Raw genomic sequence first — 17,550 nt, 5'->3', positions numbered from 1 at the left:
CACTTAGTTCCGCAGGAATATATAAAATACCTTACTATTATGGAGAAATATTGGAGAAATCGGAACAATGATCAACCTATAAAAGATCATATAAAAGAACACCAACGTGACGTTGTAGCTGGACTTTGAGTCTAAATTTTACTATAATATATCAGTTTAGTTAGATAGTAATGGTCGTTATCTTGTTTATCTTAAGCCCCGAGGAAGGTTGTAAGCTTCATGTGTCTTGGGAAGGTCCTTCATCCAGAGGAAACTGCCGTCCGCCAGATCAGATGCGGCCTTTAAGATACTACATTAAATTCTGATGTTTAATCTAGACGGATTTATTAGGAATGGATCAGACTAGTCTCTCAATTATCCACACGATATAGCACTCAAGCACTGAATCAAACTTCATAAAGGAATTCCCAGATATTTTATCTTTAAGGGAATTGAAAACTGGGAACTTGAACTGAACTCATTAGATTACAAGAATAGAGATATGTGTTTATTATAGCAGTTCAAAATTATATATATTACAAGAATGTAATTAAGATACGAATTATAATCGCTTGTATGAGTCTACGAAGACGTGCAACATTATTCTCTCGCATTCACGTTCATGGTAGAGATAATGTTGGCTTTAAGGGCTCACAGTAATTACTCGTTTTGTAACACCCTATAACATGCTTCCATCGTTTACGAATTACACTAATTAACACTGAACTGAGCTTGGCGTGTACCCATGCATCCGCGACTCGATTACGCGTGATGACGCAATCACCGGTATCGTGATGTTACACTTAATTTCCGGCTCGTAAGCTAATATTCGCCTTACACACACGATATAGCACTTTGTGTACTCGCATTTTAATAGCGCGTTGTATTCGTTAATACGGGACTCGATAATTGCGAAAATTGTTAATTCGCGATTCCTTTCTTTTTGTGCGCAACGATGTGTCCCGGACGATTGCTGGCGAAAGACTCTTCGATTCATTATATGATCCGTCTTCCCGCCTCCTTTATCGCTGGAATTGATTGCGGCGTGCCCACGTGACTTGCAGCGCTACTGAGGTTTAGATATCCAGACTGTTGTGCAAACAGCTGCTCGGTCTGCCAGCGCCCCACACTGCTGTGCAGACAGTCGTTCGGTTTGCCAGCGCTCCAGATCTCCTTACTGCTGTGCAAACGGTTGTTTGGTCTGCTAGCGGTCTAGCCCAAATTATCAGAAATCTGATATATTTTCTACATAAACATAAAGGAAATACATTATACATCACAAATTAACATTACGTTTACTGTTTTTCTTTCTAATGTAATCTTTAGTGTACCTGCATGAAAGAAATAAGTAGTTATGACATATGAAGTGAAACGTAATCTTTGTAATCTTTTCAAAATTAGATATGTTATGACATATAGATATGACACTTCTAGAGAATGACTTTCTCTATCTTCAAATGTTTATGCTATTCTTTGATTTTAATATGCTTTTTTCGATAGGTAAAAAAATATCTTTTATAACTTCTAGAAAGATTGTAAAATTGCCTTAACTTGCTTATATTTTAAGAATAGGAAAAAGAAATATTTTGTTTTTACTTTATTAATTTATTCAGATTGTGAACAGATTATTTGTAAAGTGATATCTTAAGTTCCTATTATGGGGAACCTCATCTGTCAAAGAGTGCGATACCTCTTACCTTTAGTTTTAAATTAAATAAATGAATTTTAACGGTTATGTGGTTACATGTATTTATAAAATAAACTTTATTATTACAGAACTCGTAGTTAAACGATTATCACAAACATAATGAACTTATCTTTGCCTTATTGTCTGGATATTATAAATCATAAGAGTCTGAATGATTATCATATAAAATTGTAAATGAACACATTATCAAAATGCAAAAAATATATTGGAAACTAACTCTATCACATGAATAAATTGTATTTAATATTAAATATTAGGTGTAGTAAAAAGAATCCATCTCGTCTACGCGTGATACAGATTACTAAAGCCATCTATTGGAAAAATAATGGATTTCTTTTTACTACACCTAATATATGGTTATGTAGAAATTTAAGTGTATCATCATATAAAATATTAACATGTTATAAAGAATATATAAAAGGAAATAATAGAGTAAATGAATTAGTACGTAAATATGTTATGATATGCATAGGCATTTAGTTAAATGTTCAGTTTAGCCCGATTGTGGGTCTCCCCCACAATCCTCTATGATAGCAGTAACTATTTAGGCTAACTGTGAATCATCATGAGCGATTAACTCTGGGTTTGTTGTACGTCTGAGTAGCTGGACATGTTGCGCTGTCGTCGTGCATCGCAGATTCATCTGTGAATGAGAACTCAGGCATCTTGTCTTGTAGTTTGCTCTGCGAAAGCGTTATAGATATGCTGATCTGGTTAATTTGTGGCTGTGACATTTTATCCATTGCTATCATTGTAGATTGCGTTGTGGCTTCTCCTATTTTTAAATTTTTGATCCTGTAGAATCGAATGAGCAAATGAGAACGAATATGTATTTGGTTTCAACGTCAGGTTAAACATGTCATCCAATCTGCATTGTTATAACACAACATTGAGACAGGAAATCACATACTGTTCGATAAAGCGATTACAATAGCCAACATTACATCATACTTTCCAAGAAAATATAAAGATACAAAGATACCCTAATAATCTAAACAGAAACAATGGTTACATAAGTAAAATATAGAAAATCATTCGAAGATTAACCGTCTCCCCACTCCCCATTCCTGTCGCCTACACCCCCACTTTCTTTCTTTCACGCTTTATCCCCTCAACACAGCGTATATACAGGGAATTATTCAAAAGAGCTCAGTAGCAGATTACTGCTCGACCTGATGAAGTGAACTATGTTCACGAAACGTTGACATTCTAAGAATGGATTAGGACGTAGATAATTCAAGAAACTCATAATTTCTGTAAAAAAAGTTTCCGTGAAAGCACAAAAATATTATTATACATCATATTTGATTATATCAGGGATATGGAAGTATCTCGTTATAACAAAGTTACTATTACTTTTTTAGTAACATATGATGAATACATTACTATCTTTTTTTGACTGTAATATAGATACATTTTTTTTGGTGATGGTAACAAATTCTACAGTTACTTTTTATATTTTGAACATATTTATGACATTAATTTTGTTTATTCAATTGTTTATTCCGAATGACTTTAATTCTTCTTATGTGTAATTTTTATATCGCAACTCATTCAAAGACGTTTCAACTAAAATAGTAGTTATTTAATTCTCCTTCAAAACATTATTCAAACGATATGAAAAAATTACCTGTCCATTTAAATGTTAACACAAAATATTAAAGAAGTAAACTTTTGGCGCTGCTAGAGATCACAGTATAATATATAATAATACTAAAAACAGGAATGTAACATTTAGAATAAGAAAAATTCTCATAAAAATAAAAATATTCATCGTGTATATACAATATATGTAACTATGTTATACAATTGCATAAGTTATGAAAGTTGTATAAGGTACTAACAGAGGTTTAAAGCTGAGGTTTAAAGCTGAGGTAAATAAACTTCCCCCCCCCCTCGTGGGTTGCCACCTTGTCGTGGTGAGGGGGCTCCCCCATAAGTCGCTTCGCGGCTCGTGGGGGTCTAAGAGCAACCTGTACGGACTCCTCCGCGACAGGAGGAGTCTGTACGCTAGGTCCAGCACCCCAAGAGGGTCTCTCTCTCTCCTCGAGGGAGAGACTCCTGGGGATCTCGTCCTTTTAGGACGGATCCCCAAAGTGCCGGTAGGGGTTGGCGGCCCTGACTTCAATCGTCCGGTGGCACGGCACCGTTAGGGGGAATTTCTATTCCCTGCCTGTGCGAGTGTGGGCATCGACCCCCGCCGCGCCTGGACTCTCGTGGGGCCCTCTCCTCCCCCCTGGGGGGGGTGGGATGGTTTCCTCGAGATCTCAGGCGTGGAACGTGTTGAGCGGGTGCTCCGGCTGCGGGTTAACCCATGCCGCTGGGGGAAGGGTGGGGTGGGGTCTCCGAGAGCTTTGGCTCATTGCACCGGAGGCCTCTCTCGTTTCAGGAAGTGCGGACTTTGTTCGTAGGAGAAGACGAGGCCGCGCGGCCGCTCGGACATATTACTAGGCAGAGCGCGCGGTCTCCGCCCTCCCCCCCCCCAGGCCGCTCGGACCTATTCAGAGGCTGGGGCCGAGGGGGCGCCGAGTAGTTGTAGCCTGGTGTTTCCGCGACGGCGATCCTTCCGAAGCGGGGCACCGAGCGACGGAACTAATCGCTGGCTGTCGCGGCGGTTAGGGAAGGGGCGCCGCTTCCGTGACCCGACCCATCCGCAAGGCCTCCCGAGTGGCGCCATCCGCAGTGGTGCCCTTGTAATCGGAGGCGAGGAACCTCCGAAATTCGTAAGTGGACTTGCATCACATCCGCTCACGGGAAATAAGGCTGGAGGCCAGCATCCCCAATGATACATTCCGGGGGAACTTAGGACCCCCTCTCCTGGACAGGTTCCGGGGGAGGGGTGAGGGTACACCCTGGCGTCGGAGCCACTGCGGAGAGTGGAACAATTTAAAATGAACAGTATCACTTCTCAAACAAACAACAAGGATGATAGATGCCCATCCAAACAGGGCGATGAGACGAGCCGACCGGAGGAGCCGCGTAGGCAACGCCCAGGCCCGGCGTGCAGCAAGGCTGGAATGAGCGCCAACTCCGCCAGCGCAGCCTTTGGCGCCGATGTCGAGACTGTGATCCCTAAGGCGAAGTCGACCGTTTCAATGGAGTCGGTCGCCACCAGCGCTGGGAGAGAGGGGAGGAAGAGGACAACCTCTCCCCCGTTGCTGTCCTCCTCTTTTGAATCGAGCAAGGAGGGCGAAAAGAGGCCGCGGGGTAGACCGGCGTTAAACCCTGAAAACGTCGGAAAATTCACCGCCGAAGCTAGGAAAAGGAGGGCGGAGAAAGTCAAAGCCGCCCAGCTAAGGAAGGATTACAAAATCATTTGTGATCCTACGGCGAAAGCATCGTCGAACTCTGCCAGGCAGGCCAACCTGGGGGCCCAAGACTGGCCGAGGAATACAACGAGCAGCCAGTTGGAGCGGTCGCGGCGGTGGCCACCATGAATTGGGTGTCCTCGCGAAATCTGTAGAGCGATCAAAAAATATCCGCGGGGACATCGTCCGTGATCTATGGACGGCCTACAGTAAAATCACTGGGGCTCTGGAGTCTATCGTCCATAGAGCGAACAAGAATTGCGACGGAGCAACAGTCGACCCCTCGACCGGCGGGGACAAAGAGAGGGAGAGGTGGAAGGAGGAAAAGAACAGGCTGAACCGGGAAATAGCCTACCTCCGATCCCGCAATGCCCTGCTGAAGGGAGGGCTGGAGAAAGAGGACGCGCGTTCCCGTTGCACCTCGACAACCGCGGATGGGGACGCGATCCCTTGCCTCAGCTGGGACGGCGCGATGGAGTGGTCGGGTGGAGAAAATCAGACCACCGAGGCACACAAGCGTATCGGGCGCGCAGCAAGAAAGCGCGCCTAGAAGTTGCACCAAAGGGGGGACGCAGACGACGGTGAAGAGACCCGGCTCCCGTCGTCATCACAGAGGAGGACATAAGGCCCCCCTATTTCAGGCCGACGCTGCAGGGGAGAGCAAAACAGCTCAACCTGTCCAGTACGGCGGATAGAGAGGTAGATACTTATGAAAGAGCCTCCCCACAAGGGGAATAAGAAGAAGGGAGGATAGATAAAGAGGCTCCTCGAGGAAACAATTGAGGGCATCCTGGCCAGGCTCCTACCTCCCCTGCTGAAGGACATGGACCTTATTGTTGCGACGCAGCAGGCGTCCGCCAAAAGAATAGCACAGAAGGAGAGGAACAGCCCCCAATTGAGGGAGTAAAGAGCAACGGGACGGATGGCGCGGCGGCTACGACTTTTAAAGAAAAGGCGCAGCGGCCCGCTTCAGGGACTCGACGAGCGCCAGCCGCCGCTGCCAGTGGTCCCCCTCCCGCGGACAACAGGGAAACGGGGAAACGAGCGCCGCCATCAACGACCTTATGTGGACGCAGGTCGTTTCTAAGCCAACAAAGCTGCTCGTGGGTGCCCGGCCAATGCACAGGCCGGCGCGAGTCGCCCCCCCCCCAAAGAAGGGGGGCACCAGGCAGCCGCAGCAACAACAACAGCAGCAGCGAAGGTGCAAGAGGACGGAGCCTGGTTATGAGTATCCCTCTCCTGGTAACTCGAAGGCCCCTGGGACGCAGCTGTCCAAAGCTCAGATAGCCGTTCACCGCCGCGATCACGATCACCTGCGCCGACTCGCAGGCGTACGCGGAGGTGGTAAGTCTCGCGAAGACTAAGATCAGTCTACGAGACTCCGGGGTAGACGACCTGAGGCTCAGAAGGGCTATAATAGGGGCCCTTATATGGGAGATCCACGGCCAGGGCAATCGTGAAAAGGCGGATGCTCTGGCTGAAAAGTTGTGGGAAGTTTACCGCGACAGGGACGACGTCAGAGTTACCAGACCCGTGAAATCCGTTGAGATACAAGTAACGAGCCTGGATGACTCTGTGACATCCAAGGATGTGGAGGAGGAATTGGCGAAGAAGTGCGAGAAGTCGCCCTCCGACTTCAAGGTGGGTGACGTGAGGAGGATGCCCAGCGGAGTCCTACTGGATCAAATATCCCGTTGACGCTGGGAAGAGACTGGTGGCACAACAGATCACCGTGAGGTGGTCCAGCTGTAAGGTGGCGCTGCTGCCCGCGTGTGGCCTTGCCTAGGCAGGAGGGAATTCGAGGACGCCCTGGAGTCCCTGGGAGAGCATATGCGCCGACGCTCCCCCAAGCCGACACTGGTGGGTGGGGACTTCAACGCCCACGCGTTGGAATGAGGTTCCCCATCCACTGACTCCAGAGGCGACAGCACTCTGCTGAGCGGCGAGGCACGGCCTCTTTTTGCTCAACAGAGCCAGCACCTTCGTGGGGGTCCGGGGGGAGTCCATCGTCGACTTGACGTGGGCGACCCCCGCAGCGGCCCTTAAGATCAAGGGACGTGGACGCTGGCTTCCTGGGGAGCCGTCTGATCCGTATGGAGCTGGTGTCCACCAGCGGAGGTGTCGCGTAGACGCCGCCGAAAAAAGGAGGAACGTCGATGGGCCCTGCGAAAGTTGGACCCCGGCGCTCTTGAGGTGAGCCTCCTCTCCTCCACTTGGTCGGAGCGTAACCCGGCTAACATGGAGGAAGCCGAGTGGCTCGGGAGCGTTATGTCGCGCACGTGCGATGCCCCGCTGCCGCCCAATGGCGAGAAGGGCAGCGTACTGATGGTCCGAGGAGCTGGCTGTGCTATGTCGGGCCGTCGTGGCAGAAGAGCGTACACTCGCCGCAGGCGGCGAGGCATCGACGAAGAAAGGGAACCGATCGTCGGGGTGTTCCGAGACGCAAGGAGCGCCCTCACGGTGGCCATAAGAAAGGCAAAGGTCGACGCTTGACGGGAGCTCGTCTCCTTCCTGGACAGGAACCCTTGGAGGAGGCCCTATAAGATCGTGACGAAGAAGCTTCGTCCGTGGGCCTCCCCCGATAGCGGAAATCCTGAACGCTTGGTTCCTGGAGGACGTGGTGGCCGCCCTCTTTCCCACCAGGAAAAGAGACATTCCGGAGAAGGCTGGCCTTTCCCCCCGTCGGAGCTGAGCGTTACCGGGGAGAAGATGGGGAAGGCCTTCGCCTGGCTGAGGGGATGGCCGCGGGCGTCCGGATCCGACGACGTCCATGGAAGGGTCTGGCTCGCCGCGACCCCCATCATCGGAGAACGTATGAGGCAGCTCTACACGATCTACACGAGCTGTCTCACAGAGGGAAGCTTTCCCGAGAATCGTGCAAAAGAGCCCGGCTTGTTCTTCTACGCAAGGAGGGCAAGTCGGCGGAGAGTCCCTCCGCGTATAGGCCAATATGCCTGCTGGACGATGCGGGCAAACTGCTGGAGCGTGTTATCGCTGCCCGCATCATCCGGCACTTGTCCCGGGATGGTCCTGACCCATCCCGCGGTCAATACGGCTTCCGAGAGGGACTATCTACGGTCGATGCTATTAGGCAGGTCCGTGCCCTCTCGGAGCAGATGACTACGAGCCGGGGGGGGGGGGGGGTGGCATTGGCGGTGTCACTCGATATCGCCAACGCCTTCTGCCGTGAGGCCAAGTAGTGGGGGCGATGAGAAAATATCACTTCCTGCCCCCCTATCTGGTGGCCATTGTGGAGGACTATTTCTGGGACAGGCAACTGAAGTTCCACAACAAACAGGGACTCCAGCAGCGGAGGGACACGTAGTGCGGCGTTCCGCAGGGGTCCATTCTGGGCACCTTACTCTGGAACGTCGAATACGACTCGGTTCTCTGTGCGGCCCTCCCCCCTGATTGCTATGTCGTTTGCTACGCAGACGACACGCTGGTGGTGGCCGGGGTACGACCTGGGAAAGAGCTGTGTGCATAGCGAATGTCGCAGTGGCGTGCATAGTCGGCTCCATAAGGGAACTGGACCTGAGGGTGGCCCTCGTAAAAACGGAAGCGATTTTCTTCCATAACGGGAGGAGCGGAGTGCCCCCTCAGGCGCACATCGTGGTGGATGAGATCCGCGTTCTGGTGGGGCCCACCATAAGTATTTGGTTCCTCACTCTGGATGGTCGCTGGGACTTTGTCGAGCATTTCGACAGACTAGCCCCGCGATTGGGCGGCCGGGCGGATGCCCTATTCTCATGCCCAACCTTCGCGGTCCGAATGTGTCGATCAGGCGGGCGTATATGCACGCCGTCCTGTCCGGGGCCTATTATGAGGCCCCGGTATGGAGCGAGGAGGCCCTGGCCAGTCGCCGTATCCAAGACAGATTGCACAGCGTGCAACTGCGATTGGCTCTAAGAATTTATAGGGCCTACAGGACGGTGTCGTATGCGGCCGCCGTGGTCTTCGCGAGGATTCCTCCTGCCGAATACATGACTGACGCCCTGGCGAAGACTTACGCCAGGGTGAAGGCCATCCGGCTATGTGGGGAGGTCGTAACCCCGGGGACTGTTGACCGACTGAGCGGGAAGGCCCGTCGGTGGGTCTTTCGGGAGTGGCGTGCCACTCTCAACAGACCGCCGACAATTCGGACTGTGAAAGCCATCCTCCCCTGCCTAGAAGAATGGGTTGGCAGGAGATGAGGCGGTCTCTCATACCACATGATGCAGCTGCTCACCGGACACGGCTGTTTCGGGGAGTACCTGCGTTGAATAGGAAAGGAGCCGACCGCGCTCTGTTTCCATTGCGACGGGGACCGGGATACCGCGCAACACACGCTAGAGGCTTGCCCGGCCAGGGGAGGGGGGACAAGTGAGCGTGATGTCCTGGTCCGTGAAATAGGGGGCAATTTCTTCCTGCCGGCCGTCGTTAGAGTAATAGTCGGCAGGGAGAGAGCCTGGACGGCATTCTCCTCCTTCTGCGAACAGGTTATGTCGCATAAGAAGGAAGCCAAGAGAAAGAAGGAGCGGACCCCGGATGACCGTGGCTCTCCTCTGCCGTCAGGTGGTAGTGGCGACGATGTTAATGGTGGAGGGGAAGGAGGTAGACGGCGGGGGGGGCCGCAGGGGATCACAGGGGCGCCGGCCACAGCCGGGTCGCTCGTGCTCCGGGTCCCCTCCCGCGCGCTCGCGTCGGAATCGTCCCACGAGGCGAAAACCTCCCCGATACCGGAGGAAACAGAGGATGAAGACGAGGATGCGCACGGGGGAGGAGGAGTCAATGGCCCCTCCTCCCCTATCATCACCGACAGCCCCGCATCTCGGACGCGGGTAGCCATGAAGTGGCGACAAATCGCGAACGTTAAGAACGCATCGCCGCCGAACCTGGTTTGATCCTCCGCGCGCGGGGTCGGGATCCGTCCCTGTTGCCCCGTCAGTCCACGACTGCTTGGCCGGAGCGAGACCTCCGCTCTCCCGCGCGCGGGAGATGCGCCACGCCGTGAAAACGTATTTCGTGGCTCGATAGGCTAGCATGAGGGGGCCAAACTCTCGTTTGGCGCGCTTTGGGGGGCTGGGAATCTTGGCGGGAGCCAACAATAATCGGGGGGGCGGGCGCGGGGGTGGTGTCCCCCCAACGCCCGATTCGGGCAGTCCACGCCACGCGTCGCCCGGGGCCATCTCTCCGATGATCCTTGGGCAGGATTGATTCGGCAACAGCCGATCGACCAGAGGAGCTCCCAGAAGTATGCTGCATGTGTTCCTGGGAGATCCTCAGCTATGGCCCGTTTAGGACACCCGGAGGGGTTTTAGTGGGTGCAAGTCCCACATAACCCCGGGCTCTCCCCTGAGGTCCGGGGTATGCGTCAGGCATTTCCCCTCCGTTATAAAAAAAAAAAAAAAAAAAAAAAGGTGAATAAACTTGTAAGACATGCATTATAAAATAAAAAAAAAGAAATAACTAGTAAATTTACTATATAAAAATTATGCATTTTGTGGGTTTCATCCATGTCTATATCCATTGAGCTGTTCCTCCTTTTTATATTATGCTATTTGGAATATGAAGAGGAAAAGAGGAGAATGTTGGGGGGGGGGAGGCGGGGGAATCGGTCAGTGTTCAATAACTGGGAGAATGGTTTTCTATATTTTATTTATGTTATAGCCATTATTTATGTTATAGCTATTATTTCTATTTAAATTGTTAGGGTATTTTTGTATCTCTATAGCTTCTCTATACTTTCTTGGAAAGTATGATGTAATGTTGGCTATTGTGGTCGTTTTGTCAAACAGTATTTGATGTCCTGTTTCGATTTTGTGTTCTGATTGCGTGAAGTGTTTTAGCTTGACATCACGTTGGCGTTCCTTTATCCGTTTGACCAGTCTCCCAGTTTCTCCAATGTATACTTGCCCGCAGGAACAAGATATTTTGTATATTCCTGCGGAGCTGAGTGGAGGTCTTTGATCTTTAGAATTTCTTAGGATTCCTATCTTTTTGGGTGGTTTGAAGATAGTTCGGATATTGTATTTGTTTAATATCTTGCCAATCCGATCTGTTGTTCCTTTGACATATGGGAGAAATAAATTTACTTTTATTCAGTGTAAAACATTCAGATTAATTCATTATTACATTAAAATTGTGATTATCTTCTATTATTTATTTTTATAAATCAGTATATTAAAATTTTTGAATTATTTTTACAGTTTTCCTTATTCGATCTAGCAGCGCCAAGTATTTACTTTTTTAATTTTTTATGGTAATATTTGAATGGACAAGGTAACGCAATTTTGTCATAACGTTTTGAATAATGTTTTGAAGGAAAGTTACATAACTACTACTTTGGTTGGAAAATGTCTTTGAATAAATTGCGATATAAAAATTACATATAATATATAATTTATTATATAATAATTTATTATATAATTTATTATATAATATATAATATATAATATAATTAATATAAGAAGAATTAAAGAAGTAAGTTTGGATCAAAATTAGAAATATTCTTCATCAATAGAAATATAAAGATATTTAGATTTTTTTGTACAAAAGTTAAGAATATAGCAATACTTGGATTATACTTCTTATTTTATTTGTGTTCGAGATACGGCCAACATGTACATAATTTCCATATTTGGCGTTCGTGCGACATACGGATCGAAAGCTTCTAGAACGATCTCAAGTGTCCTTAGAAGTTTCCAAAACATAAACTCGGCTATCACCTCGTCGATAAAGTCAAAAAACAACAAGCTAAGCCGCACGTCGCACGTACGCAAATTTCAACCGCTATAACGGCGAACCAATTCGGATCGATCGCAGCGCACGCGCGATCGCGTGACGCAAAACGCGTAATATGCGTTCATCCCAATCAAGAATCCAGATTTAACGGGCGCGCATGGCAATAGCGTGCCGCTTGGCCGTTGCGCGCGAAATCGCCAATCGCCACCCGACACAGAGGATCATCTCAAAATTTTCAATGTGTAAAAATCTCATAGGCGAATGTAAAGGGAAGCCTTTGTTCTCAAAAGAGCATAAAAGGCAAAACCGAGAAGCAATAACTCTCTTAGTTTCCGACTCTCTTAGTTTCCGACTCTCTTAGTTTTCCGACTCTCTTAGTTTTTTCCGCCGTTCTGAGTCAACGTATCGCTATCAGTGCACCGCCAAGGAGACGCTCCGCCGCTAGAAAACCGCCGCGTTTGATTCGCAAAGAAACCCGCCGAGTTTGATTCGCAAAGAATATTATTAGATTGAAGCGAAATACAACTAAACGCCGTATCACTTTAAAATTTCACGTCAACGTTTTCGCTCTGACTCACTCTCGAACAATTTGTATGGTTGGTATGGGATTTAATCGCGCCAATTGTTGATATCAAATCTTTTATATGAATGATACACATCATTAGAATTAGTATTTATTTAAATATCAATTAGTAATAAGGTTTATAAAATTTAAAAAACAAAAAAGAAAAAGGGCTATAAGCCAAAAAATTATTGAATTACATAGTGTAGAATATAAGTAATATAAGTATTGGAATATGAATAAAAAAAAATAATTCAATGGAATATGAATAAAAATAAATATTAAGTGCGCAACTAAGTTCTCGCTGTTATTTTGATGCAAATGCTATGAAAATAACAGCGAGAACTTAGTTGCGCACTTAATAATTATATCTTCAGTTAAGATTTAATACAACTTGCTAGTAATAAACAAACAGACGGTTCGATCACGATCGGATCATTATCAATGTTAAAAACATACAAAATATTATAAATGGTAAAAACAGAACATAATATAAATTTATACTTCGCTCTCTAACAAATGATGGTAACATTAATAGAAATCCCGTTTGCATTTACAAGTATATTACAGCTTAGAGACAGTCGTCGCATGATAATAGATAATGTCGTCAATCATTAAATAGTTTGTAATATCCTTTAATATAAAGTAAAATTAGAGAATAAACGCACGCAATTGAATTTTGTCTTGTAAGCATGATGTAATGTACAAGAATTATGTCAGTGAAAAATTATTGACATAATTAAAAATAAAAAAATTGCAAAAGAATAGCAAAAGAAACAATATGATACAGTCAGTAAAAAATTATTGATATAATTTAAAAAAAAATTAATAAAAATAGCAAAAGAGACATGATATAGTCAGTGAAAAGTTATTGGTACAAATTATTGCTAGAAATTGCAAAAGAATAGCAAAAAAGATAATATAATATAAAGATATAGAGATAATATTGTATATATAAATGTGCGCGCGCGCGCGCGCGCGTGTATGTGTGTGTGTGTGTGTGTGTGTAATATATATATATATATATATATTTAATGTTTGTATTGTATCATCTCACTGTATTATATAATCTCTTTTGCTATTTTTTTGCAATTTCTTTGTTTTTAATTGTATCAATACATTTTTACTGACTGTATCATCGTCTGTATGTCTCGTTTGCTATTTTTATCAATTTTTTTTGTTTTTAATTATATTAATAATTTTTAATGTATTGTATATATATATATTGAGTGGATCCATATATTCGTTCGGTTTTTGTTAGTAGTGCAAAAACGGAGAATCATATCATTGATTAAAATTCATTCTTTGTATGAAAAAAACTTGTTTCATTTTACCTTCAAAAACCGAACGAATATATGGATCCACTCAATATATATATATATATATATATATATATATATATATATATACATATAAAATTATGATTTAATAACAGCTAAAATTAATAGAAATATTATTAGGTGTTGGAATTAATTCGTAGCGTTTTTTAATGAAAATGTTATTTATTTCACATGAGCATTAAAAAATACATTAATGAAAGTACTTCCCATCACTTGTAAAACGCTACGAATTAATTCCAACACCTAATACGTCGTAATAATTACAGTATTATAATAATTGTTTACTATATTATTGCTTATTATATTATAATAGAATATACACATAATAATGTTAATAATACAAAATTTAAATATTAAAATAAAAAACATATAGAAAAGAAAATGTTTTAATGATATTTGTCGGAAGATATGCTCCCAGCATACTTTTTGTATCGCGACGCTCCTGGGGCACAGCGTCACGTGGGCTCGGCCGCCGAGTTTCTAGTGGTAGTGGGGGTCGCCTCAGAAATCTGCCCGAAATGGGCAACTAATTCCGAGCACTGATTAAGAGCATACCACGAGCTCCTAGTCACATAAAAGACAGCTTCTATATAGTCGAAAAATTAAATGACATGGTTTTTTAATCTAATTATGTGTTGGGCTTCTTTGGATGTTGTGCCTCTCTTTACTAATGTAGCTGTTGATTTAAACAGCGTTGAGAAAAAATGGGACCACATTTGCACAAAGGCAAACATTTCAAAAAATGAATTCATTATTGCTGTTAATTTTGTCTTAAATTCTACTTTTTTTTGCTTTAACAACAAATTTTATAAACAAGTTTTTGGTATTCCAATATCGTTATTTCCTGTTATTACTAATAATGTAATGCAAGATTTGGAAAAATTGGCCATTACAAATACAATCATTATTTTACTATAAATATGTCGATGACGTCATTCTCGCACTTCCATTTGATACTATTAATGACACTCTTGATACTTTTAATTGTTTACATACACAGTTACAATTTACTATGGAGGTTAGCATTGACAATAGACTGAATTTTCTTGACACAGCTTTGATTATTATCAGCTTTGATTAATAATCAGAGAATTATTACAATGCATATCATAAAGCAATATTTTCTGGAAAGTTTCTTAATTTCCATTCCAATTATCCTTTTTGTCATAAAAAAGGAACAATCACATTTTATGTATATAAAATAGTCTAATTATCACATCCTCGGTTTCAATATAAGAATCTAATAGATGCAATTCACATTTTTCTTAATAATAGTTATCCTCTCTCTTTTATTTTTTCTACAATAAATAAACATTTAAAATTTCACATATAAAATAAACATATCACACATAATCTATAAATCAAAAAAAAATTTTTCACAGATCCTTTTATGTCAAGTTTATCTCCGAAAGTTTTTCGCCTATATTCAACATATTTTATTGTAAATTAGCATTTTCCATTACCAACACTTTAAAAAGAATAAATATGCCGAATAGGGGAGCATTCTTAGATGATTTTGACCTTGACATCGTTTGTTAAGTTCATGACCCTGAGTGACCTCCAAGTTTTAGCCGTCGCTCGTTATTCATTAAAAAGTTATTAACAAAAAAAATTTGAAAAACAAAGTTTGTTTGTTTGTTTGTCTGTTTTCTACTACATGAAACAAAAATTCTCTACTTTAAAGTATATATTACGATTTTCCACGAGAAGCGACTCTTATTCTCCCCCCCTCTCCCCCCTACTTCAGGGGCGCCAACTCTCACCTTCGACTCTCACTCCTCTCCCCCCCTTTCACCCCTGATTCTCATCCCCAAGAATTAAAAAATTATAATGTCTCAATACTGCTATAATGAAATTTATTAAGAATATTATAATATTAATAAGATATATATTTTTCATGATTTCAAAGAATTCTTCGATTCTTTCTTCAAAAGGGTACACTTTTTTAAATAAAAATTCAGCGAGGTAATGTTTATAATGTTTTTCAGTCCATAGCGAGGAATTGCACTGCGCATATCACGCTATATTCGTTCTATATTTTGAGTGTGGCACTTACAGGATCAACAAAATTTTGTGAATGATTTACGCACATATGATTATAGTTGTATTGATCTATTGAAGCATATTCACGCCAACCATCACTGTATATCATTGTTTCCGGTAATATGTAACAACGTATATATTGTATATTATTAAAGTATTTTCCATATACAGGAATTAGGAAAATACGTCACTGTTACGTTCATATTCTCTAATGATCCATTGTATAATGACCACGATTATATTTTCGCTTCCCTATTTTTGCCTCATCAACCTTCACTATTTTTCCTCGACCATCTAAAACTGTATCTTGATCCAAGGTGGCTCATCACTAAGCTAGTAATTAAAATATATAAAAGTAGTAAATAACATGAAAAAAATGTTGTGCGAGAGCGAATCAGAGCGAGAGCGCTGACGTGAAATTTTTAAAGTGATGCGGCGTTTGTCTAACAATATTTCTCGCTAGTTCAAATCCGGCTCCAAGGACCAGAAAATATGCGAGAGCGCACCGCACGGAAAGGTTCGAGTGAGAAAACGGCACAAGGTTGATATGATACATGACAGTAAAGAGAACTTCGTTTCTTTTTAATTTAACAAAAGAATTTTCTTTAATACAAGTATGATCAGTCACAGAGTCAAAAAATATAATTAATTAAATATTAGATTAATAAAATATCAAATGCGGTCACCTTTTCCAAAATTGTATTTGGAATCGCGGTGATGGAAAATCTCGGCGATTTTCTCGGCACTTCTCGAAAGATTCGTTTTATCGCGATTTCACTAAGCGGTTAGCACGGCGATTTTACGAAGCGAGATTATGACTCTAAGAACTCTAAGAACTCTAAGCGGTGTAAACGGTGTAAGCGATGTAAACTATCTAAGCAATCTGCCTGGGAGAAACGGCGAGATCGAAGCATTTATCGCTTTCGGTTTGGGCTTTCTTCTTGGAAGAAATCCAATTAAATTTTGCCACAATCGTAATTATCACGTGGCATTGGTTGTACAAAATTGATTGGCGCTTTCGATTCTTTTCCAACGACGTTCAACGTAACAGTCATGCGCGACAGAAAATCCGTACGCAGGATTGGTGACAGCGCGTGACGTATTCGTCGGAGCGCGGCGCTCGCGTGAGCGAATTGAATTGTTCTAGAACTTTCGATGGTCCGTTGCCGGTGCCTGTTTGCGTGAACCGAATTGTTTGGAAAAGACTAAAGAACAATGAATCCCTGACTTTGACGAGGCTTAATGTCAGGCTCGAGATGAAATCACGAGCTCGCCTTGTGCGTGCGTTCAATAACAATTACTGTCGGTCGACCGAAAGAATTCTTACTTTTTTTTTTTCGAATTACCGATCTCAAACAAATGTATTATTTTATTTTAATTACCTCATAAAAATTTGTCCAATCAACAACACTATAAGAATTCATTTGTAATTCATATTGCAAAAATTTTTGCCGGGGTGGATGCAACATTAAGAAATATACAATAAAGCGACATGCTTTCTCTAAACCAAGATGAAAATGGGAGAAAAATATGTGATTGAATGAGCTTAATTTGAAATTGCATATTTTTCTTTGTCTTTTATGACCACGAACAACTTTATAATAATCTCCCGTGCAATGAAATAATTCTTTATTGGTACGTAAATTGAGACTGATTTTATCATTACACTCAACATTTTGTCTAATTACATCTTTCTCGCACAAATAAGAAAATAACTCGTAATTATCAATTAAGCGTAGAAATTCGTGAAACCGCATGTTGTGTTAGAAATCTATCAACTACTGAATACAAGGAATGTTCGAGAGCTTTGATAAGTCTATTATTGTTATGAATATACATAAGTATGTATACCCAACTGTGTTTATATGTATTCAAAGCACATAGATT

At 43.4% G+C, this 17,550-nt stretch overlaps 1 protein-coding gene across 2 annotated transcripts in view; it reads left to right on the top strand.

Moving 5' to 3' along the window:
• The window catches only part of LOC147909020 (odorant receptor 4-like), a 162,845-nt gene that overhangs the window by 76,371 nt on the left and 68,924 nt on the right, over positions 1–17,550 (top strand). The window lies entirely within an intron of this gene.

The sequence above is a fragment of the Acromyrmex echinatior genome, chromosome 7 (assembly GCF_024713525.1).
Source record: "Acromyrmex echinatior isolate Ae372 chromosome 7, ASM2471352v2, whole genome shotgun sequence".
NCBI lineage: Eukaryota > Metazoa > Arthropoda > Insecta > Hymenoptera > Formicidae > Acromyrmex > Acromyrmex echinatior.
Note: the sequence above shows the minus strand (reverse complement) of the source record. Positions and strands in the feature narration are given on the sequence as shown.